The sequence below is a fragment of the Embiotoca jacksoni genome, unplaced genomic scaffold (genome assembly GCF_022577435.1).
Source record: "Embiotoca jacksoni isolate LCO1_2020_lvr unplaced genomic scaffold, fEmbJac1.0.p SCAF_14, whole genome shotgun sequence".
Lineage (NCBI taxonomy): Eukaryota > Metazoa > Chordata > Actinopteri > Embiotocidae > Embiotoca > Embiotoca jacksoni.
In genome coordinates this window covers 6,613,025-6,634,748 of record NW_027185274.1, presented here as the reverse complement: position 1 = coordinate 6,634,748, position 21,724 = coordinate 6,613,025, and the positions used below count along the sequence as shown (strand labels likewise).

Here is a 21,724-nt window from a genome sequence, read left to right as displayed (position 1 = left end):
CACTCCAGCACTATTTATATCTCTTTGACAACTATGTCCCTCCTTCCCTCCTGCTGCTATCCCCTCAAAGCACAGAGATTTTCACTGTGGAGGCAGGGATGTCGGGGCGGGGGAGGGGGAGTTTTTGTGGAGATTCTCATAATAGCGCTTTGCTGTCCTCTTTCTTCTGTTGTGCATTACGACTGAAGGCTCAAAATAGAACATCTCCGGAAAGCATCCGATCAGGCTTACGCCGGCACACGCACACAAGCGTGGCACATTTTCATGTGGTCATGGGAAAATAGGATTTGCAAGTAAAAACTGACTGTACAATGACATATTTGGTGAGATTAATTTCATTCATTAGATCAGTTTTTACATCACAGCGGAGGATTCCTCAGTCAGGTCCAGATCCCACCACACACGGGATTGTGGTTTGACGAGAAATAAATATAATCCAGTTTAATTATAGCAAAAACAGGAACCAAGTATTTCTCATAGCCTGGACTGCCTACATTTTGTATCTTCATCTTGTGGTATTAGTTTTTTGTTAGATTGAAGAAAAATACTCTGAAGAAGCTGGCAGGAGGTTGTGTGTGTGTGTGTGTGTGTGTGTGTGTGTGTGTGTGTGTGTGTGTGTGTGTGTGTGTGTGTGTGTGTGTGTGTGTGTGTGAATGAATGCCAGAGTGAGCGAGCGACTATAGGAGAGGAGCGGGATCAGGAAGGGGAGAGAAAGAGAGCAGAGAAGGACGGAGAAGAAACCCAGAGAGCGAGGGTTTTGTGCAGTGGCAGATAGTGCAGGAGCAAGTCGCTATTCCCCGAGAAAAAAGGGAGGCGCATCCTTCCATCTTCTCGGGGGATTTAATCTGCTCCAGATTGGCTTCAGTCTGACAGAGGATTCCCCGGCTTGTGGAGTACGGCTCTCTCCTCTAATGTAACACGGGACTTTGTTGTGAAGCAAGAGAGGCGCACAGGAAGGAGGGAGAGGATCACTTGCTCCTACTTCCTTTGTACCCAACCTGCTTGACAGATGGCTCTGGCAGAATGATCTTTGACTCTCACCCAGGGACCGGTACTCGCTTCACTCACTGAGGTAACGTATGTCGGCTCCTCTCCTCTCTACAGCTTTGAGAAATAAAAGCCGCATGCTCGTAGATGCATTCCGCTGCACTGTTTGCCCTGAATGTGCTTGAGTGAATGAGCAAAACGAACATGTTGGCTCAGTGTGCATGCGAGTACGCCTGAAATGTTAGTTCACAGGCAGCGCCAAGAGGGATGAGAGTACAGGAAGTACTGTAGCTCCGTCACCACCATATCAGCACCCAGTCAGAGAGAAGTTACTTAACGTTGTTTAGCTGGCGGAGCCGTTTGTCCTTTGTGTTTATCAGCTGTGTGTTAGGGTAAACCGAGGTCCAGAATAGATGTGTTCATGGCAGAAGGGCGACGACCTGCTGACAGCACTTTTCTTCCTCAGTCTGCAACCACCTGCATTTTTTTTTTTTTTTTTTTTTTTTTAACCAGCCACCCTACAAAGATAAAACTGACATTGCTGCTCTGTGTTCCTTACGAAGCAATGTGGCAAAACTACAGCAGGAGCAGGTGTTATGTTTAGAATAACACTGTGCTATCCGTGATGTGGAGGGCTGCAGGTTTTGTATTTGTGGTGTGATGCTGGAATAGTTTGGAGACTTTAATATCTGTGTGCTTATGATTGTAGAAAAAGGTGAATGTGGTGTCTTTCAAGTTGCAAAGTGTCTGTAATAGAATCCGATGATAGCATTGTAAAGCACAACATTAATAATCAAAGATCTGAGGTAACGGACACAGCAAGTGTATCCATTGTAGTGATTATAAGTACTCATAAAAGTACAATGTTACATGCTAAACAACAATGAGTGTTGTAAAGTTGAAAGAATATTAACATGACTACAAAAACCAAGCCTCAAAGTACATTTAAACTGAGGTATTTTGATCTCACTCACATTTTTCATCTGTGTAATTCAGGATTAACAGTAGACTGACTGACTTGTTGGCCATTTGCCAGTCTTTCTTTTAAAACCAAGAGCCTCAACACAATGTGCTAGCTTCTCTCAAGCAGCCAACGCTGTTGGGAATGCATTGTTTAATTTCCTTAGAAAAATAGATGTCAGTCTGTGTAATATCTAGTGAAAATCTGCAATTTTTGAATGTAGGGAAGTTTGCATCAGAAACAATAGCTGAGTAACCGAGCTTGGTCTCTGTAATAACTCTCAGCTGGCCTCGCTGTCACACTGTCTCTCTTATAAACACACACACAGTCAGTCTCCTGTCCTGTAACTCCCAATGTCAGTGTGACGTTGATGTTCAGAAGAATCCTGAAGAGGAGAACGCAGATTATTTCACCTATAGCAGGTGAATTAAGACAAAATCTGACAATCTGAAATGAATAGCCTCCACTTTTATCAGAACCGACCTGCCAGCCCACTGCAACATGTAGTGTGTCAACTGACTGAATAGGGTGGAGATGCAAATTCCAAATGGGATACATGAATGCAAACTAGTTTGTGTCAAGCAGCTGAGGACTCAGACGTAACTAAAGAGGAATTACAAACACAGCCAAGGTGAATCATATTGGCTTGATGCATTATGACGGCTTCAAACAGCTACAATAAAACAAGGAACGCAATGTTTTCATAAATGTATTGCACAATTGTTTTGCCTAAAAGTAAATTCAGGACAAAATCAGCTGCATCTGTTAAAAAATACCAACAAAAATATATCAAATCTTAAATTATTAGAAGGCATGGCAGTATACTGTATGCTGAAATTGCACATAAAGCCCTATTCTGCCCTTCATACTACTGTTGCCGTGTTAACTTGTATACACCAGATAATAATAGAGCCATATGAGTTGTACAGCACCGAGACCCTCATCACGCATAGGTAGTGGAAATACTATATTTTAAAGTTAATTAAATATTGAGCAGACAAGGCAACCCAGATGTCAGACCCTATTCAATCACATCATCATATAAGACTGCACCCTAAAGAAGATATCAGTTTAACAGTGTTTACAGAACCGCCTATCAAAACAGGCGAGTGAATTAAAAATGAATTATGATTTTGCATATTTCGTCTCTATTACATTACACAGCATGTGTGTGCAGTATTAGATCAGCAAATCGTTTCCTTTTTTTTTTGTAAAGAGGTGTCTGCGGGTGTGTAGTTCAAAGTGTATTCTTTTGTCACTGTCAGTTTAATGTGTTTATTTTTGGCTCTCATTGACCCTGGTCAGAATGAAGATTGATGTTGAATTCCCTCCCACTGCATTCTCAGGGTCACTCTCCTGCTCTGTGGTGCCCGTACTGAAACTCACACCATTAGCTATAGATTAAGGATGCTGTGGCTTCCTGTCTCGCAGACAATGTCACAAAAGCAGGTGATTTGTATTCATTGGAAAGCTATTGATGATGGATGAATCATTCATCTCTGAGTTAGAGGGAACGTGAAGGTTTGCAGTCGTTCTTCTCAGTTGACCTTTGGCTCTGGATGGAGGATTATTTGTCTCACAAACTGGAGCCTTGCAGATCCCATTAAAAATGATGCTGAATCCAGACTTCTGATAGGAGGTGTTCTTTTTATTTCTTCAGTTCTTTTGCAGTTAGTTTGGATTTCTTATAAAAAATTTAAAAAAAACTTTCTAAAGTATTTAAGTAAGTGGTTTATCTCTCCCAAAAACCAAAAACAAAGTGAGTAAATTGCTTAATTAAATATTCTGTAAATTAGTGGTGAAGGCGTTAACTTGTCATAACATTGCGCTGCAATTATACAGTCCTGTCTAGGTTTGGCTCTGTTGCTTCTTCTGTGCTCTGTTGTATTTCATCTCGGAGGGTATTTGATGTTGAACCCAGACTGCCACATTTTTATGTATTTTCGGCCCAATCTCTTCAAAGCTTTAATACTTATTACCATACTGTTTATGTGCTAACAGAGAAGTACTTTCCTTGTTTGGAAAACCAAATCTGAAGTACAATTTCATCAGTTCACCTACACAAGGCATTTTATAGAAGCATATGCACTAAAGCTATAATTCGATGTATCCTCAAAGTTCCACGTGAATCTTGAAATGTCATGTTTATTCTCAATATTTCCACTTTATTTACGAAAAGCAAAATTAAAAAAAACACCCTTCCTCCTCTTTTTTCCCCCCCTTAATATGGCCCGAGTAGTATTTTGTACCACTTTGCTGTGAGCAGCAACTCATCATTATCGTGACACTATTTTCTGATGACCGCACGTTCTTCGGTGTGACGCTCTCCTTCGTGTTTCTGAGTCTTTGTGGTTGCATGCTATATAGGTGCTTAGCTCGAAAGCCTTTTTCTTCACAAGTGCCCGAATTAAAGTTAATCAAATCCCACAGCCAAGCGGTCTACGTTGAAACTGTATCCCCACATAAGCCTCGTGCTAATACACACTCTTTATTAGCATTCCCTGACTAATCACCCGCTCACTCCCTAATAAAAATCAAACCCTCGGGGGGGGGGGGGGGGGGGGGGGTAGCATAGTTGGCGTGTTCTACTGGTATTAACAGATGTTTTTATAAACCAGATTGACTTGTCGGAAAACCTGCTGAGTTTTATATAGTTCGCTATTTAATTAGTACCAGCTCTTTAAACACAATGGAAGTGCTGGTACATGTTGGGCTACACAGTTACTGTGTCGGCCTCAGTGGTCCTCTGGAACTTTAACTTTATTTTCATGCACTTGACTTTGATTTAACGCGAATTGTTTATACTGCTTTCTTATTCCACAGATAAAAGTTGATTCTAGTGGGGAAGTTGTTCTGATTCATTACAGACACTTTTGAACATCAAGTGTATAAGAGGTCACGACTGTGGTGACATTAAAAGCAACAAACGTTTTTCTAGTTTTTCTTTTATCATTGTAGTGAACTTGAATGAGTTCAGTGGAAAGCAGCCCAAGAATGTTGCAGTTTTCAGCTTGATGTGAAGAAAGTGCTAAAGCGTAGTAAAATGATATGTCAACATAAAGATCAGTAGTGACTAAAGAAAAAAACATCATTTCAATAAATATTTGTTATATTAAAACTTGTATGTATAAAATGTTGAAAAATTTATGCCAAATACTTCCTGTTTTAATCTTCCACCAATACATATATCAGGGTTATTCAGTTGTACTGCTCTGTACTCAGTATTTTCCACTTACTTGAGCAGAAATTATAACAGTGATTATTTAGCTAATGCAAGGAAAATCGCTCCTTTTACCTCAGGCAAAACTAACTTCCGACATATCACACCAGAGAGGATGAGATTGAAACAAAATAGGGGGCAGGCACAGCACATGCTATAATTAGCACCTTTCATCCTGATGTTTGTATGGGAGAAGAAAATCTTTATATTTTTGTATTCTGCAAGGAGCAGTTGTTTCCAAGAGCTGTCCTGGAGCCCGTTTCACAGCAGTAATTTGCAAGTATTTTGTACATTTAAGAATGCTGCCTGTGTGTGTTGGAAATTTATAAAATGTAACACTTTATCTGCTTTGGAGATGACCTTTGGACACTTGTAGTCAAATGACGGTGATTAACCCACACAATAGAGCTGAGGGTGTAACTACATGCAATTTAGATGCCTGGACAGATTTTGAGGATGTTTCCTTTTATAGTACCAGAACTAGAATCAAGCTTGGTGTTACACAACATCTGTGTGATGTACCAAATTGTAGTGCTAGATGATGAGAATGATGATGTGGTGGAGGAGGAGGAGGAGGAGGAGGAGGAGAGGGATGAAGTCCAGACCGAATAGAAAGACTTCAGATACTGTCTCACAACTCTTAATCAGTAGATTTATTAAACATTGAACTTCGTTGTACAGACATTCATGGGCCTCGGAGGATTCATCCCAAGGACATTGGTGGTCCCTTAATTTTACATCCAGTCTAATTAAATAACTGTTGGATGAATTCATTTAAACTCTTGCCCTTAAAAGCACGAAAGAAAATTACATTTTCTGAACTACCACTAAGGTCAATTACCCCATGAGTAGCCTTTTGTTTGTAGAGAAATGAAACAAAGTGACGAAAAGAGAAATTGGGTGAAAACATCACAACTTGGTAATCAGGCTAAAATTTGACCTAATTATTAATTGCAAACGACCAAATCCCTAAAAAAAAAAAAAAAAATCAAACAATAAACGGTGGCTTTTTGGACATGACGCACTTTTGTGCAAAGTGTCATCTCAACAAACACAAACTGCTTATTTTAAGAGCTTTCTTCCATCAGGGAAGTCACACTTTCTCTTCTGTTGTATATTTAGACATGCTTCTGAGGCTGGTGTCTGACACTTTTTTTTCTTTTAATTGCCGACCTTTAATTCGTTTGCTGACACTAGGGATTCACTAAAGTCATTAGGTTGTCTTTTTTTTTAATTTTTTTTTTTTAATCTACGCTTGGATAGTGATAATTAGAATATGAAGAGACAGGAAAAGTTTCCCACTAAACATCCTAAATGTGGCGTTAATCATGCCCCAGGTTCCTCCTGTGGGCCGTGCTGTCTGCACTGCAGCTTTCACCTCTTCTGTACTGCTAACAAATCCCTCAGGAACCCCCCTGACAGCAACCTTTCCTATTACTGCTAGAACTTTTTATTTTATTTATTTATATATATATCGCCCAACCTGTCTCCTGTTTTCTTCTTCTTTTTGTATGACGTTACTAGAAAAATGTGTCATTGTGTCCTGTGTGATCTTTGATGATCCTTTTTTTTTTCCCCAGAATCAAGGGCCCCTTGATTCACCAGTTAAATAGGTTTTTGTTTTACCTCACCGTAACACCTTTGAACACTTTTAGTTTTGCTTGTTTGGCTGTTTCACAGGACAGTACAGCTAAAAAAAAAAAAAAAAAAAAAAAAGAGCATCTGTTATCATGTCCGATACAACTGTGGGATTCTGTGTATCATTTATTTGTTTTTTTTACTGTACCAGACTTTGTACCTTCATCAGCTTAAGCCATCTGATCATGTGATAAAAATAGTAGGAGTTAGAAACACTTTTTTTTTAAGCTGATAAAATTAAGCAAGCAGATGGGGAAGAATTTGACTTGACATTATGAGGTGTTCAAAAAGTGAGAGCTGATAATATGGTGTTTTAGATCTTAGCTCACGTGAGTCTCATCCAGCCTAAAGGACACGGTAATTAGAGAGATGCCAAAGTAAGGCAGAATGTGGAAGTCACTGGGTTGTGGTAGAGGCCGAAGGGAGATGCAGGTGAGCCGATGCATGTAGGATGTGTGAGAGCAGAAAAGAAAACACATGGACACTGTGTGAGTCCGATGGGATTTAAATAGAGCTCGGGGGGCACATCACTGTTCACAAGTTACCTGCAAAACAGTCAAGACAACAATCAGCCCTCGGACAGCAAGACAGCTGAAGCACGCCTGAAGCTGTCTCGCATATCGTGGCCTCAGAAGGTCATTGTTAGCTACAAGGAGCTGCAGCACTGTTCATTACAATTGTCCAACTTTGGTACACTTGGCTGCTGAACAAATCTAATTTATATGTCTACAACTCCTACATATCATATCTCATCTGCAACAGAAAGAGTGCAAGATTTGTCTCCATTCATGGAGTGTTTGAGTCCCCTCATGCAACTCGTGTTACGTATCTTAACTCTTGCAGCGCTCGGTTTATGTGAACCTTTGAACAAACACAACATCCAACGAGATACCGAGACTGAGAATTACAGACGTATGTACTGAAAACTTACAACTCGTACTTTTATTTCACTTTCTAAATTAGTTTAATGCAAGTTAATTCAAATGTGTGTTAGGCAAGGCACGTTTAATTGTAGAGCAAATTTCAACAACAAGGCAATTCAAAGTGCTTCACATAAAACCATTAAAAGCATCAAAACATAAGGCAAAAGAAAAGGGCATTTAAAAACAATTAAGAACAGTGATTAAAACAGTAATTAAAACATGAAGCAAGCTAAAAAAAAAATAATAATAATAATAGGATAAAAATGACGTTTAAGACCTCCTCAAATCTGGTTCAGTGAAAGGCAGTCAACAGAAAAATCTTCAGTCTTGATTTGAAGGGGCTGAGTGTCTCAGCAGACCTGCAGTTTTCTGGGAGTTTGTTCCAGATATGTGGAGCAGAAAAACCGAACGCTGCTCCTCCATGTGGGGTCGGGAGGGTTCATAAGGTAGCAGCAGATCACAGATATATTTTTGGCCCCAAACCATTCAGTGCTTTATAAACCAACAGCAGGATTTTAAAGGGGATTCTTTGTTGGACAGGAAGCCGGTGTAAAGACCTCAGGAGTGATGTGATCCAGTTTCTTGGTCTTAGCGAGGACTCGAGCTGCAGCGTTCTGACTCAGCGGTCTCATGGACTATTTACAGAGACCTGCAAACACACCGTTACAGTAGTCGAGTCTACTGAAGATGAATGCATGGACAAGTTTTTCCAAATCAAGTCCTCTGATCCTTGATATATTCTTCAGGTGACAGTAGGCTGATTTTGTAATTGTCTTAACATGGCTGTTCAGATTGAGGTCTGAATCCATGACTCCACCTAGATTTCTGGCTCGGTTTGTGTTTTTTAACATCAGAGATTGAAGCTGAGCGCTAACTTTCAATCGTTCTTCTTTGGCACCAAAAACAATTACTTGTGTTTAATCTTTGTTTAATTGAAGAAAATTCTGGCACATCCAGTTTAATTGAAAATGTGCTATGTGTGACTATTTTTATTTATTCCCGTAGGTGTCATAATATTTCAGCTCTCTCAACTGACACCAGGCAGGTTGACAGTGTTGACATCATCAGTTTGATTATGGTGATAATAGTGCCTGCTATGGTTTCCTCCCTATGTGGTTTTAGCAAATCACCAGAAATCTGCAGTAGCACTCTTGAGACTTAGGAAGTGCTGTTTTTTTGTATTTGTTTTTTTTTAATAAGCAATAATAGAATAAAAGCTAGAAAACAAAGGGAGCAGTATTTTGCATATTTGATCACAGTCTGTATTTTTGCATGTATTAGTAGTAACAAAATGTACAATAACCTCTCGGCATGTACTGTACACCACATTACTGTCTGTTTTCACCCGACCGTGCATGTGCCATGTTAACACAGTTCAGTACTGTAAGACTTTTTACATTAGCCTACATATTTGATGCTGGGTTGCTCGCAAAGGCAGGTGGGATCTGGTTAACATACAAACGATACAGAATGGCAACTATTAAATACATCAAAAGCTGAGAGAGAAAAAAACATCAACAAAAATCATACATGTCTTTCAGTATTACATAATGTGTAATGTGTCTTGTATTATCCGAGTCTTTTTAACATGCGATACTCTTTGAAAAGGAAAATATAATCACTTTGAAAATATGAAACATCTAGCGGTAGGCAGTAATTTTAGTTGGTCATGGTTCCATATGCCTTCTGGATGTGTTCATATGTGTTGCCATGTGAGATCAAAGCAAAGCCATCATTTCATTTTCATTCTGTCTCAAGGGGCGTTTATCTGCTGACTGATGTGTATGGACGAATTAAGGCTGTTATTGGAAGTTCCACTGTCAGAGAAGGCTTTTATGTGGAAACTGCCAGATAAATTGAGCTGATAGATTTCAGTTTCATTCCCACTGGGAAGCGAGGGGAATTACTCTCTCTTCTGATTGAAGGAGAAAGCGGCTCTTTGTATACATGACTGTGACCTCTTTAAAAAACTGATACTCCACACTTGGGCTGTCACAATATCAGATTTCTCACTACTGGATTATCATGATCAAAAGAATTCATGATGTTAATATTGTTGCAATATTTTTTTTTAAATTTTTTTTTTTCATTGTTATAATTACACTATCGGGAGTGGTGTCATGTAAAGGAATCGATTAAAGACACTGCTCCTATTGCTGCTTGCCACTCGCATTTAAACATATTCATGAGGACAGGCAGTATACAAAAGTCCATTTATTTCACTGACTTCATAAGTTCTATCTCAATAGGTTTATTTTGTAAAGACAGACTGAAGGAACAACCTGAGTGTAGACATGAGGACAAGGCTGCTCTACGGAGACGGAGACCATTGGACAAGCAAATTAGCATTTCCCAGCATGCCTTCTCGCTTTGTAAATTTTGAGGAAAGAACAATCAAATTATATAGGTCTATGTAGTGGGTAGAGATATTCATTTATTAGAATACATGCCGTTTTTTAACTTAAAAAAAACAAAAACAATGATAAATTTAAAAAAAATTAAAAAGGCTATGATTCAAAACCATAAGTGTACAAGGTCGGAACTTGGGAAATATACCTATTTCATTCTCATATGTTGAGCCTTAGTGAATAAATCTTTTCTGTCAAGTTAATCTGTGTGGAAGGATCAAACTCATTCTGAGTAAATGACAGTTCTATTAAAGTACCATTGATCACAGTGGAAGCTGAATGGGAAAGACTTAATTTCTGTCAGTGATGCAGTCAGTGTAACGGGACAATTGTCCACTAAGAAGACTCACAAGTGTACTTTCAAATATTCGAAAAGTCATGTCCTCTCCCTCATTATCGTATGTGTTAAATTAACAAGATATCAGTATTTTTTTTTTTTTAAATTTTTTTATTGTCAATACCAGTATATTGTGACACTTCTACAGCACAGTCAGATTTGTCACTGAAACTAACCGTGTCTTTGAAAAACATTTTTAGTTATTTATTATTATCTTCCAGCTTGGCAGGATGACACATGAACTGATAAGAGAGGAGACTTTATGTTTTCATATTTTAAATAGCAGGAGGGCTTATTAATGCAATGTCGAGAAGGCTTTGAATGTTTTTGTGTGTGAATTAAGCTGCAGGAGTGTTTTCTATGGGCATTTGAATACTTTTTGCTGATAACCTTTGCACGATTTGAATCCATCAAAACTCGTATTATTCACCACAGTCTACGGCCTTGGCTTTCCAGGAAGCAGCAAACAATAAGCCTTTCACAGCTACAGTATCTTTAATACCAACAAAGGAGGAACTATTTGTATTGAAAACGTAGATTTTTCTGCCACTTTAAAACTGGAAAAACTGTTATCATGTAACTATAGGGTGTATGTTTCAGAGTATAATTTAATTAACAGTTTTTACAGGGTAATTTACAGCAATTCTCGCAGTTTTTATTAGACCTGTGATTCTCATTCAGCTGTCAAAACCTGATGAGATGTCTTTGTCACAGCTGTTTAACAACAGAGTGGTGTGACACAGGGCCATGATGGCAGATTTATGAGGACAGAGACCATGTTAAATGGGGCTGATCCTAAATTGAGCTGAAAAACATCTTTGTATTGTCAATTAATTTATCATCTGGACATTGCGCAGACGCCAAGTCCCACTCCATCTGTCGAGCTGTCATTGATCGTCACAGTCTGTGATTATGTTTTTTACGAGTGTCGTCTTCAAAAAGATCCTATTAGAGGTGAAGCAGTGTGTAACTGCCACAGAAACAGAATAATACAATATAAATTCAACATCCATTTGGGACATTTTCTTTTAATAATACCTATACAGTCCAAAGCTTAGAAGAGTAATATTAAATGCAATGTGCATCATCTTATAAGCTGTAACAACAAATGAATGTCCTCAAATTTGCTTGTTATCCCTGTTGAAAGGTTAAAGTTGAAAACCCTCTTTTCCTTGTAAGACTGTCTTTCTTCTCCTCCTGTCTCTGCTTTGTCTCCTCTGATAGACTGCAACAGCATTCATTGCCAGGACTCATTATCACATTACTGTTAGTCTCAATGGACACTTAGAAGGTAATTGTGACAAAACTAATTTCAAACTATGAATGGGTTGAGGCTTGTGGGCACAAACGAGTTTATGAATATGATATCTAGTTGAACCTGCTTAATGTTATTTTTTTGTTGTTGTTTTTAAAAAAAAAAGAAGAAGAAGAAGAAATTACATGAATTCCCAGTTTTCAGGAGCCTAGGACTGTGGTGCCCGTTGCGTCATATTAAGATGTATTTTTGCACTGAATCCTAAGATACTCCATCTGTGCATTGCTGTTATGGAAAGGTAACGCAGAAAATGTACTTCTCGTGTGTTGTTCATTGTAGCCTGTATGTATGTGGAAGGTGTAGTTTGAGGGAATATTTAATTTATAACATAAGGGTTACATTGTGCATATTGATTCAAGGAAAATTGACCAACATGTCCATTACTGTCAAGAAGCAAAACCTTAATTAACGGTTGATGCTGTGGTCCTCAGAGAGACTGAATGAATTCACCATTTTCTTCAGCTGCAGCTGGAAAAGTCACTGTTTTTCCCCACTAATTACCTACTTAAAGCTGTTTCTAGATGGCGAGTCGCTCCTGAAGGTGGCGGCTTAATCACGTCGCAGCTTTTTCTTTTCACTGAAACGTCAAACTAGACGGCACAAGCTTGCCTATAAATAACAGCCTCTTGATAGATGTCAAAGCTCAGGTCACTCAAAGGCATCCTTCAGAAAGTGTGGTGCAGCATACAATAAATATTTTTTTAGTTTGAAATGTGAAACTGCCATCTTCCAGTGTAGATATGTATAAATGCTAAAAAGAAATAACCTCCTATTTTACGCATTGATTTATATGTCTCCCTTTTCTGTTTTGTTTGTATGACATGCTGTGTTAAAGAAACAATAACTCATTAATTGTCTTCATCGTTGCTTTTTTATATCGGTATTACAGAAGATCTTATTGGAAGCAAATAACCTGAGCCTGGTTAATGCTGAACTCGGCTAAAATTACACATCTCATAATTAGACCTTGCAGAGTTTCCTGTGGAGCAGCCCAGTTTACAGTGCACACTTATGAGAGAAGGTTATGTAATATGAGATACGGATACTTTTATATTAGAGATGAACCAAGAGAACAAATTGTCCTGATGACATGTCTGGCTGTCTTGTAGTTTTTAGATGTGCTATTTGCAGAAGTTCTGACTGATAAGTGGCACAGACACACTACTTTCAAACTATTGTGACCTATTACCCCGTTTTCATTCCCATAATGTACACCAGTAAGCACATAGGCTGAGGCAACCTCCACATATTGAGTTAACGTGACTTTCAGTATATATTCAAGGCGAAAGTACAAACCAGGTAACAGACCATCAGGTGTCTAAAGGCCCCAGGTTCAATGTCTGGAAAGTAGTTCAGTTTAATTAATTGTGTCTTCGTAATGCTGTATAGTCCTCTACATGCATTATTACAGAATCCTCAGGCTCCATCTTTGACAGTTGTCATCAGTTAAAATATTGTATATTACTTAAGTTTCTCAATTTTTCTATTCTTTCGTGCTTCATAGAAAATTTGCATCATTTTAGATCAAATGTCAAAATATAGTTAATGTCAATCTTTGTTGTTTTTTTTTTAAATATTTTTGCATTTATGTTTCTCAAAGTTTTTTATTTTATTTTAAATGTTACTCCAGGCACACATACATAATCTATCATTATTGACATTATTTCTGTAAATATTTTTGATAAGCCTTTGTTCCTCTATTTTTTCTGACTAGATCTATTTGACCCATGTAAATCAAGCTGAAGGGACTACAAATGGCCACCAATAAGATAATGTTTCGTCAGCCATTTGCGGTCACTTTGATAAACAAGCAATTCAGCAAGCAGTTCACACTGTTGGCAGTAAAACAGCTCCTTTCTGACCAGTCAGTGTCTGTCATCATTGCATAAGGAAACTCTCTGGAGGCTAGATAAATAAATAATAATAAAAAAACCTCGGCTCATTATCTAGGCAAGAGACACCGAGTTAGTCTCAAGTCCCCAACTGTTAATAATGTATTTGTCAGATAACAGAAATAGCCCCGACTTCTGTCTGCCGACTGACATTAATTAGCCAACTCTTCATAGTCCCACATCTCAGACTGCCATGTTTCTATCCAGTCAGTATTCCTTCTTTGATTCTTTTCAAATCATAATAATTTAGGTTGATAGATTGTGAGTGAGTCTGATCTGCGGTAAAACTGCAATTAAAGCTGTCGATCATTGGTTTACTCTGTCTGCCTGCTTTTAAATCGAATCAGTGTCCTCAATAGCTCTATTGTCCAATGACCATGAACACAGTTATATTCCAAAAATAAACAGTAATTTATTATCTGCATGTGAAATCAAGATGTTTCAGTATTTATAAAAGTGATAAATGCACAAGAGAAGCGGCCAAAGCGACATATTGAGCATCCTCTCATACGAGTGCAATATTTTCACATCGGATGTTTTCATTGTGCAAATAACAGCTCAGCTGCAAACTGTTACACACACACACACACACACACACACACACACACACACACACACACACACACACACACACACACACAAAGGCTTTACCCTATTCAATCACTGAAAAGGACCGCAGCCTTGTTGCCAAGAGTTTTTCTAAAGAAGAGCAGAAATTCTCAAAAAGCTTAGAGTGATTGTCTCTCGGCTTTATCCAACAATAAGCAGCAACACTCCCCGGAGGTGCTTCACTATATTGCAATACCCCAACACACCAAGGTACGTGCTGTATGCTGCGGGTTTAAAGCCCTGTATGCTAACCTGCCCTGTCACCGGGTTGTTGATCGTGCGTGGTTAAGTTTTATCTGGGAATTAGACTCACTGTCACACCAGCATGAGGACACATTGGCTTCGTCACTACAGGAAAAAACTAAGCGGTATCATTTATTTTGTTCCCCAGTGAGCCACAGCTTGTTCATCTATAACAGTGGCAGGCCATAACACCCGGATGTCAATTTACCATCATCTCGGAGATTTACGATCCGCACGGTGCCGTGTTAGGGAATGAAGCTGTGGAACGAGAGGAGGATACGTCGTTCAGGCAATACATTTTCTTTAGCCATGTTCTTATTGCTTGTGACACCACAACAGGATGTGATGAATGCACATTGTGTTTAGAGCAGGGGTGTCAAACATACGGCCCGCGGGCCGGATCAGGCCCGCCAGGGGGGTCCAGCTCGGCCCGCCGGATGACTTTGCCAAGTGTGAAAATTACAGAAAGACATGAATTGCATTTCTATGAGAATATGGAGGTTTATGAGTACAAACGTTTTGTAATTTCTTTTAATCGATCCAGTAATTGCTTCAAAAACAGCGTAAATGCGACGTCTGCTCCGGAGGCAGCAGCGCTCGCTGCTCGCTTTGTGACGCGTTTGACGTGAAACACGTCACAAAGCGAGGGAATCTGCAGAGGAGAGCCCAGGCAGATAAACAGTGGGCTGATGTCATGAGTTTTTGGTCTTTATGTTTCTAGTTTATTGTAGAAAGACCTTAAAATAGGGTCCTAAAACCTTCACCAATGATTTAAACATAGCATAATAACGCATACATAACGACAATATTTCTCTATGATTTTACTGGTCTGGCCCACTTGAGATCAAAGTGGGCCGTATGTGGCCCCTTAACTGAAATGAGTTTGACACCCCTGGTTTAGATGCTTCATATGGGTTTGTTTTGGAGCCTCATTAGTGAAGCAGCATGCAGTATGCATTAGTGCTTTATATGTGAACTATAGCGCCATGAAAACATGCTGCCGAGAGGTTGATTTAAGGAATTAGTAAAATAATAACATCGTTTTAAGAGTGTTGCTGTGTCTGAGAGATGCATAGTTACATAGAAGCTCCCAGTAAAACAAGACCTGTAATTAATCCTTTTATTTCCTCCCCACTCACGAGCTCTATAAATAAAGCCTTTTCTAAACCATAATTAAATTTGAAGACACGTTTTCTTGTCATGCTTTCGGTGCACCTGAAGCTTCAGTTTTGCGTAGAACTATGATAATAATTCATGTCCATACAGCCAGGTGGCTATAGGTGGCCTCAATATGTTATTTTGTGTAATAAATCTGCTGTGCAAGAGTTTTCAGAACTACTCTGTTTGCTGTAGAGCTGCACTGGAACACCAACTTATTCACTAGTTAACAAAAACCCCTCATTACATTACATGAACATACACGATTGTAATGCAGCAAACCCACCAGGCAGAATAACAATGCAACCATTATTTTAATTAGTCTGAGAAAAGCTCAATTATTCTCTCTGCTCTCTTGACTCTGGATAAATGTCTGTTTATCCTGAACATTTCTTTTTGCACCCTCACATTTATCAGCTGTGGTGAGAGACCCCAATTACCATGACAACCTGACCAGCCGATGTAGTGAACCTAATCGGAACATTGGACCAAGTTATCTTCTGCTTAAATGTAGTATCTGTTGTACACAGTTATATATTATCTTGCAAGCCTGACTGAATGTGTTTTTGTTTTTTTTAACAAGCCGTCTTTACAGTTCAGTATTTAAGTTGAACATTCTAAAAAAAACATAACTTAAATTGCCATTTAATTTAGCAGGCAGATGACGTCTATGCCAACAAACAATGTTGTCACTTAATCATACCAGTATATGAATCAGTATGTATCAGTTTATGCACATTAGAGTAACATCTGATAGTAACCAGTGAGAACTGCAACATCAGCAGTCCTCTTCCACAAGTCTGTGAAAGTGGAGTGAAGTGTTTCAATTCATTTTATTGTGAACTTGTCCTGCTATTGAGTTCTTCCATGTTAGTAATGTGGAGTGGTGGACAGAAAAGAAGAAGTACGCTCATTAGTTGCTGCACCCGTTGAATCAACAGCTCTCTTACTGTCCACAAAAATGGAGAGGCTGTTTGGACAAAACTTTAACAAAGCTTTTGTCGGCTACATTTAGTCGAGGACAATGAACGAAAACACTTAAGCTGAGTTAAAGTCAGTGATTCTTTTGTACCAGATGCAGCTACTCTCCGGTCCCCGGAAACCACTGTGCAACAGTTTGGTTCTTTTCATCGTCTTAGTATCTTGCTATAACTGTATAACATGTCTTTATATGGCAGCTCAGAAGAAAAAAAAAATGAATAACGGATTGAGATGACAAAAATAAATGTATTGTGTTGTCTGTTTAGCCACAGTGCTGCCGGTGTGCACTGGAACGACGCTTTAAGACGCTGTCTTTCTCCAAGTGAGGACATAAAATAATCACATGTTCGGTTGAAATTTATTTAACATTTTTCATGTGAAAATCTAATCATTTCTAAAGAATAAGTCAAACAAATTGAATAAAATTTTTTTTTTTTTTTTTTTTTTAAATGGAGTTTTTATATTGTAATTGAAAGTGTATTAACTGATTCACAACATCAACTCAGTCTTGTTTTCATCCGCTGTCGTTATTGGAATAATCCCAGACATAAACTCCACATGTCCTGTATCTTTTTCAAATTACAAACCCTGTACTTACCAAATTAAAGTGATACAATTATCAAGGCTGTATTACTTACTATTGTATGTAAACTTGCCACCACAGTGGTTTCCCAGCATGCGCCCGTGTGTCATAGCTGCGCTCCTGTACTTCAACAAATAGCACTACAGTCGTCTTGATGAGCTTCCTTCGGCCCACTCGCCTCCATAGCCACGTCAGAGAGGTTTTGCAAGTTTATCCAGAGAGGCGGTGGGTGAAAAAGTATTAACCTCATGAGTCACTAACCCACCCTCGGAAGTAGCTGCTCATGATTTCCTCACTGCAATATAATATTAGTGATAATTCGTTTCTGGGATCTGACTCATTCATTTGTTGTTCACTTCTGTATGCAGCCTTCTATACACGCAGTATGTGCAAGTATGTTTTTGGGTGGAGTTTTGGGCTGGGGGAGGGGAGTCAAAGCCTGCCCTAGCATGGATGTCATCTTGATTAAGTAAAAGAGGCCGTTGTTCAAATACAGGCTGCTGATGTTGTTTATTGCAGTTCTATTTATTGAAAGTCTCTCGCAAATAAAGAGACGTAATCCAGTGAACAAACTTTAATGTCTTAACTGACAGTTGTTGAATTTAGCAATGAACTATCGTTCGTCTTCCTATTGTTACCATGGAAACGCAGCAACATTTGTCTCTACCCCACGCCTGTTCTGTATATTTATTACCCAATATTTTCTACCCAAAATACATGTGAAAGAGTCTTTTCATGAATCAGTGGGGGGAGTAGAAAACAACGACCACAGATTTCTCGCCCTCCATTCTTCTGGAGCCGCCAGATAGCTGAAGATGAATGAGATGTTGGAGCATACTGTAATTACTTTACCAGGATTGGTGCAAACCCTGCAAATTCTCCTACATCTGCCAATGTTTGTCTCGCTCCTTTGCCCTTTACTTCATTGTTTTTTTGTTTTTTTTTTCCTTTTAGTCTCCCACCAGCACTCAGATGCTCAAATGCATTGACTCGGACAGTTCGGCAGGCTGTGCAGCACAGCTACATGCAGCAATTTAGTGAAGTATGTATGCTTATCATATAGCTCACGCTTGAGTGGCCCAGCTGCACTGTGTCTCAGATGACGGGTCAGTTCAGCAATAGGGTAAGCTTGACGGCACTAAAACTACCTTTTAGAAATGAGGTGAGTAGCCTGAGGCCAGTTCACGTTTCCAGCTTTTCTTTAAACACATGTTCCCGAGGTGTTCATGATGGCAGCATGGACTACAGGCTCACACAATTGGCCCTTAGCCAGACTAGCTGAGCTCCATAATTTCAACCAATATCTTTTACTTAGGCCCATATGGTAAGCAAATATGTGACAGAAGAGAGAGATATCATAGAAAATAAAGAACTAGCATCATTTATAACGGCTTAACCAAATGTTTCCGCCCTGAGAAAATGCTAACTGGTCATTTTGTGCAAACTGAAATGAAAGGCCAAACAAAGAAAAGCCCAGATGTGATACAGCTGTCGACTCGATCACATGTGAAATCACTTCCTCAATCATTCATTACATCCCTATAACATAGACAATCAGCACTTTGCTTTATAGTGGGACAGTAAATGTGTATTTAAAATGTGACTCATTGCATCCAAAATTATTAGAAGAGAAAAATTTGAATTAAAATAAATGCAAATTTTGTATGCATTTTATGAGAGCACCATACATCAGATAAAATGACCAACTTATTTGTATTCAAAGTACTACATCCACTCAGTACATGTGGGCTAATGGATAAGTGAGACCTGATTTTATACGTGTTCATTAGTTGTCCAGCTGGTGTTTCCGAATGGCAGAGAGAGTTACTGAGTGTGTGCCATGAATTACTCTCAGTGACTGCACATTACAACAACAGCACCTTGTATGTGATTTCCTATTCCTCAGAGCACTGGCTCATTGTAACAGTATCTTGGTAGAGTCTAATTGAAGTCCTATCAGACAGTAGCTATTTTAGGCCCCAACTGGGGCATAAGTGCCTTGTACCTTGTTATCACACATGCACCCGCTTAGACTCTTGCATGGTTAAGTTTAGGACAAGCAGGCCGGACATTTCGTTCATTTTATACTTACACCGTTTCTGTAAAGCTTGTATTGTTGCTTTGCCTCTTATTAAGTCAATACCAGCTATTGATAAACTTAGCTAAATTTAATGCACTCACACTTTAAGTCCCAAAGTTGCAAATAACCAAGTCTTTAGTTGTTGTGGATGATTAATCAACTCCAAGTCAAATAGGTACAAATGGATTAGGGCTGCAACTAGGGCTGTACAATTAATCGTACTAAAGTCGTGATCTGGATTCAGGCTTCTAAGCAATCTCATTTTTCAATGACAACAATTCTGCAGCATTTTCATTTGGGACATCAGCTACATCAAAACAAGCGCTCGTACTTTCTCCCTCAGCCAATGACACGCTACACCATGTGATGCAGAGCAGCGGATACCTGCAGCAAATAAAACCAGTGTAGGAGCGAGTGAGAGACACCAACAAAAAGACAATTCTCAGAAAAATACTGGTTTAAAGGTCAATAAGAGACTAACGCTGATTGTTTTTTTTTTTTTTATGTTTGGTGAATAATGAAGCTTAAAAGGGAATGTTCCCTTTCTGTTGTCCCGAGTTCATATTGGCGTATATATTCATTCATTTCTATCCTGTAAAAGTTTTCCTTGATGAAGCTCAAGGTTTGTATTCTTATTCATATTTTACTAGAATTTCTTGTATCCTGTTTCAGGCACCAACGTATTTTTTTTTTTTTTTTTTTTTTTTTTTTTTTTTGTGCAGTACACATTTATATAGAAAATATTGTGAGAGAATCGTGATCTCAATTTTATGCAAAAATCCTGATTCTCATTTTGTCCAGAATTTTGCCAACATAGCTGCAACATTGTTTAGTTGATAGACATAAAGTTAATCGCCAATTGTTTTGATAATCAAATTATCAATTTCAGTCTGTTTTTCATGAAAAATGGTAAAATCATCTCATTCCAGCTTCTTAAATGTGAATATTTTCTGGTTCCTTTAAATCTTCAATGATAATTGGGACCAAATAAGATTTTTAAGACTGGAAATTAGTGGTCGCCATTTTTCACAGTTTTCTGACATTTTAAAGACCAAACAACTAATCAACCCATAGAGGGAAAAAAACAGACTAATTAATAATCGTTAGTTGTAACCCTAAAATTGATCTCATCTTAATCTCATTATCCTCAATTCTCACAACTGTTGTAATAGTCTCCATGCAAGTGTGAGAATCTATGAACTCTTTAAGTTTCTTGCTTGTCTGACTGTAAACACTAAATGGAGTTCAGTTTATCCGAGCACGTGCTGAATATGTTGTAAATAAAACGCCACATACAGTATATGAATGCTAACTATGTTTTCAGGTGTGTTTTCCCAGAGGAGTCATGCTTGCTCCACATGTATAGAAATCTCTTTGAAATCCCAAAGATAGGAGATTCATGAGGACGAATATGATTCATGAGTCAAACAGAGCCCCATTTTGTACTCTAATGGAATACAATCAGAAGCATGTGTATTTGATGAGACGAGACGGTTGAATTATTTGAATAGAATTAGTTGAATTAATGAAATATTAAATCCCTTTGCATGCTAGAGCTGTGATGGGAAATCCCAGGCGATTTGTGCTTGGTAAGTGAAAGGACAGATTTAGAGTAGAGCTGCAGTTAGCCTTCCCAGAAGCCTAATTCTTCTCGTTAGAAGTCTTTCTGATAGTGAATGACGTTGATTGTAATCAGATAGTAACTGTAGATCTGTCTATGTCTCATCTGTTGGACTGTCTGCCTTTTCTCTCCCTCTCTGTTACTTTCCACTCAATAGAAACATTGTTCAGGCTCTCCATAGAATCCAAGGAGCAAGTAGTTTCTGCCAGACAAGTCTTTTGCATGCTCCATGCACGAGGCCTCAGAAAAAAGTCGCACTTAGGGAGGCACGCACGGAAACACACAAATCCATAAACACTCATTGTTTAACCACACACTTGCAGACAAGCTGCCCACATTGTTTGTCTGTAACCTTTAATCCTTTGTTCCCAAAGAGGCAGAGAAGGTCAGACCTCATGATCTGTGACATAACAAGTGACTGCAGACTGTAATCTCCCTTCTTTTAAAAACGGGTCTGACACTGATGGATGTCTATTTGAATGTGCTGAAAAGGATCCAATGAAACTTGGATTCATCTGTTTGTGTGGAAACGTCATCTCAAAGTGTCAAACTGCACATGCGACCATGGACGGGTAGACGGACACCCGTGTTACGACGATGGAAATTCCTCACGCAATGATGGCACAAGAAAGCGGCATATGTGAAAGCCAGGCCAGCCTGTAGCAAAATCAAAACACAGTACAGCGTGGTAGAAAGTCCTCATGGTTTCCGGTGAAACTGAGTGAGTGTGCACCCTGCTGGTGTGTTTTGTCTACCTTTGTCTGTGCA

At 38.9% G+C, this 21,724-nt stretch overlaps 1 protein-coding gene across 1 annotated transcript in view; it reads left to right on the top strand.

Annotated features, from left to right (window-relative positions):
* The first annotated feature begins 758 nt into the window (after window positions 1-758).
* gramd1bb (GRAM domain containing 1Bb) overlaps window positions 759-21,724 on the top strand; it is a 108,612-nt gene continuing 87,646 nt past the window's right edge. Inside the window, exon 1 of the mRNA XM_069147670.1 lies at window positions 759-1,072. The gene's annotated coding sequence lies outside the window, so the exon portion shown is untranslated. The remainder of the gene's footprint in view (window positions 1,073-21,724) is intronic.